General features: G+C 39.0%; 1 pseudogene; it reads right to left on the bottom strand.

Annotated features, from left to right (window-relative positions):
* Positions 1–654: 654 nt before the first annotated feature.
* LOC137009251 (alpha-2,8-sialyltransferase 8E-like) lies at positions 655–4,309 on the bottom strand (annotated as a pseudogene).
* Between the last annotated feature and the right edge of the window lie 224 nt (positions 4,310–4,533).

Below are 4,533 nucleotides of genomic sequence, written 5' to 3'. Positions count from 1 at the left end.
TTTTCAATGACGTCATTGCAGATATCCGGAATTCAGTTTTGCCTAGTCAAAGATATCTATCTATTTGCCTAGTTACAGATATCTCTATCGGTCATTTCGACTAGTCACAATTACGTTACGGATATCTCGAATGACAATTCCGACTATCCAAAATGTAATTAAGACTAGGCAGAAAGACGTCGGTGATATCTACAACGTTAATTCCGGATAGTCGAACTTAACTTTTAAATGTTAAAACGGCTTTCCATAGATGTGTCGTTCTTGAACGATTTGTTCATTTTGAACGAATCGTTAATGTGACTCGGGAAGAACGAGTCGTCTCAGGGGGTGATTCGTTCAGTCGCGCATGTGCAATATTCTACAGGTTCTGTACTGCTAATTCAAATTCAAAATGTTATTTGCTTTTAATTTATGTCATTATGTCCTTTTTGAGCAATCTTCTTATACATATATTAGACTAATATGTCAAGTCTGACTAGGAAAAGCAATTATTATAACAGCAAACTCAAAATTGGAGTAAAAATGAACAAACTAGGCTATAAATACTTTGTATTGTAGGCTTGGATTATTATATTATTATATAGCCTAGTGTTTATTTACAGATAGACAGTCAAAAAGATAAATTAATCAATACTTTATTTATAACAGGGCTTTATTTATTTATAATAATACACCACAGATCCTCAAGAAACAGTAACAAAAACAGTGACAGAAATGTCAGAAATAGCGTATGGGTCTGTCACGTGATTAAGGAACGACTCAAAACCCAAAAGACTCATAAAAAGAACCAATCAATTATCTTTCCGGCTCAGAATGCATTGGCTTAGTGTATGGGTCTGTCAAGTGTTTAAGGAACGACTCAAAAACCCGAAAGACTCATAAAAAGAACTAATCAGTTCTCTTACCGGCTCAGAATGCATTGGTTTAGCATGGGACTGCCTGTCACGTCATTAAGGAATGACTTAAACCCGAAGACTTGTCAGACAAGAGGTGAGGTGAGCTTAATCAGCTTGTCATAAACTGAAGACCCAGGTAATGAATTAATCATTTCTGAATCTTATAGCATTGTAGTTTTGTATTGTTTGTAGTGGGATCAACGTTTGTATAAGTAGTAGATGTGTTGGGGAAGTAGCACGTAACATTTTAATTACATTTTGCTAAAAATGACTCGAAAAAAGATTTGTTCATTTTGTTGAACGAGACTCAAAAGTCAGAGTCAGTAAAATGATCCGAACTTCCCATCACTACTCGGCTGAACTTCAGGCGAGGCTAGGCGCATCTCAAACAAGCCTAATCGCATGCGATATATCGGTCAGCCCTATATGTATAAAATATACACACACACACACATTTCGATTCATCAAGGTCTCATGTGCAAATAAATAAAACAATATCAACATAATGTAAGGCACCTTTATGATTTTGCACGCCTAAACAATAAATGTATTTATGTTTTCACTAAATGAAATCTCGTGTGATAGCGGTGTGAAATAGAGACAGTTGCTCTGTGAAATTTAGTGGGCAAAATCAAGTTTTCAATAGGAATCCGCATGTTCAGAAGTTTCGCGTGAGGACGTAAAAGTTCCACATGCCGTTTTCGCTCCTGTTCAACTCGGCAACGCTATAATAAATAGTCCAACAAAAATGTGCTTGGATTGAAAGTGACTTCTGTGTTAGCTGTGCTTTATACATCGCTGCGACAATGGACCTTTTTTGCCCACAAAATTTTGCTGAAATGTCGCTAACATGACCACACCTTTAAGCCCAAAGAATACTTCACAAGGGTCAGCGTACAGTGCGTGTGACACATCAGAAGAAAATGAAATTTCAGTCTCTAACAGTAGGTGATGCTTAAGGAAAAGCAGAAATATAGCGGTTACCCTGGTAAACACTGTAAACAATGCAGCTGCGCCTGAAACATGCAGCGTTCACAGTTATTCATTGCATTTCAAAGAGATTTCAGACATAGTCTTGAGTGCGTGTCTGTGAGGCGCAGGGCTGCAGGTGTAGTGTTAGCGCCCCCTGGCTGTGGAGCTGCAGTAGTCGCACAAACTCCACTGGCATCTTGTGCATGTAGGGGTGCGGGCGATTCAGGTCATAATAATGGTAAGGAACCAGACGATCCTGCAGGTCGCTGTCGAATGGCCAGAATCCGTAAACGTGCACGTGCTCACACAGTTCCATCGCTTTGCTGATCATAATAAACCCTGAGGAGAGCCGGGCCTCACGTATGCCACGCCCCTTCTAGAAACGGTCCAGTTTCCGCAGGTAATAAGGGCTGTAAAACACCACTGGCTGCTGAGGTCTGATTGGCTGGAGGACTTTGAGAGCTTTCATTGACAGTGACGTGCAGAACGTGTAGGCAAAGGCGGGAATAATGAGGGAGGCGTTTCCGTACACACTGACCCGCTCCACGAACGGATCCGGATTCTTTTCCATGTCTTTGTATCTTTAGACACACAAAGAACATCTAATAAACACTATTGAAAAAAAAACAATATGCCTGTATAGGTGTGTTGTAAATATGATAATAAAATAACATGATTACACTTTAAAATAATCTCACTGAGAGGAGTGTGTGTGGATACTGACTCTCTCTGAATCTGAGTGGGGTTGATGGTTACCAGATCCGTCTTCAGTCCAACATCACTGTCATTAACATGAGCCAAATTAAATCTGAAAGAGAAAGAGAACTTTTATTAACATTTTACAAAACAAGTTCCGCTTCCATTTTTTTAAATTAAACTATATTAAACAAGTGGTGTCATTAATGTTGGGATCTGCATTTGTGTCACAGTTATTATTAGTTTTATGTGCTTTGGTTTTATTTTTAAGGACTTTAGTACGTTTATCTTTGGTTCCTGTCTCCTCATTCTTATGTTCCTGTTTATTATCAGTTACCATGGTTTTTCATTACAATTTAAAGGAATTGATGGAAAATCTGTTCTGCTAGTTAGTGGTGTGTGAGTTTCATGTTCACAGTCATTGTTATAGTTTGACTTCATGAAGAGTGTGACGTTTTTACAGTGTTGTTTGTTTGAGTGGCCCGACATGTCAATGTCTTTTCCAGCGCTGTATCTTCTGTATCTGTTTTATTAGGTATACTAGTTAAGCATTCACAAAAGAATTCGCTCTTTATGTTCTCTGTAATAACTCATTGCACAGCAACAGCAGAGTCCTGCGGGTCCTGCGGTTCCAGAGGAAATCTGTCTAACTATTAACAAACTGTACAGTGATTAACCATTTACAGTATTCACAGAGATACTGACTGCTGCCGTCTCTGTGTTTCAAAGAAGTGAGCGGAATGGTCTGTAGATGTGGCTCAGGTTTCTTCTTCAACGTGCGCTTTTGGGATTTTTCCACCCGTTTCCTGGTCCATATAAATCACTTAGGTTGAGTACATTGTTGTGTTTACCGTATGACGAAGTCTGCGCTGTCAATCTCACGTCCACAGCTGCTGTTTTTCAAAATCCCACCACTGCCGACCACAGCACACCGACCCAGATGCCGACCGGACCAGGGGATGTTCTGCACACACGTTTGTTTCACTATATTAGTGAGGACACTGGCATTGCTAGTCAGTTGTCATAATATTTCATTATTTAATAGAGAACATTTGGCAGACACACACACCTCGGGAAGCATACTGTGAAGTGCTGCATTTATTTTGTATGTGCTTTCTGAGCTGGTTTCATATTCAATGGTTTGATTGACGGCTGTGTTGCGTTTGGAGAGGATGAATGATCCTGTGGCGTTACAGCAAAACTGCAGCTTGATTCTGTCGTGAACACACACAAAGAGAGATAAGAGTTTACCTCTTATCATGACTAGAATGATGACATTAGTCATTGTACGGTTACTCCTTTATATACTCTACTCTTTAGACACTCAGAACGTCAGTGACGTATATAAGCGGTGAAACATTATGAGCAAACAAATTTAGTACACGGAGTGAGTGTCCTCGAGTTCTGCAAGCAAAGTTACACATTTCAAAAATAATAACAATCAAATTTTAAAGGGTTAGTTCACCCAAAAATGAAGATTCTGTCATTATTTACTCTCCCTCAAGACCTTTGTTCATCTTCAGAACACAAGATATTTTGGATGAAATCCTAGAGGTATATGACTCGTCCATAGACAGCAATATAATCAACATTTTCAGATGCCCAGAAAGATACTAAAAATTTAAATCAGTTCATGTGACTGCAGTGGCTCAACCCTAATATTATAAAGCGACTAGAATAATTTTTGTGTGCCACTGAACAAAATAACGACTTTATTCAACAATATCTAGTGATGGGAGATTTCAAAACACTGAAGCTTTACGAAGCTTTTGTTTGGAATCAGTGGTTCAGAGCGCCAAAGTCACATGATTTCAGTAAACGAGGCTTTGTCACGTCATAATAGTGTTTTGAAACTTCAATAGTTCACGTGACTTTGGCGCTCCGAACCACTGACTCGAAACAAAACATTTGTAAAGCTTCATGAAGCAGTGTTTTGAAATCGCCCATTACTAGATATTATTGAAAAAAG

The sequence above is a fragment of the Chanodichthys erythropterus genome, chromosome 20, assembly GCF_024489055.1.
Source record: "Chanodichthys erythropterus isolate Z2021 chromosome 20, ASM2448905v1, whole genome shotgun sequence".
Classification (NCBI taxonomy): domain Eukaryota; kingdom Metazoa; phylum Chordata; class Actinopteri; order Cypriniformes; family Xenocyprididae; genus Chanodichthys; species Chanodichthys erythropterus.
This window is presented reverse-complemented; position numbering and strand designations above follow the sequence as displayed.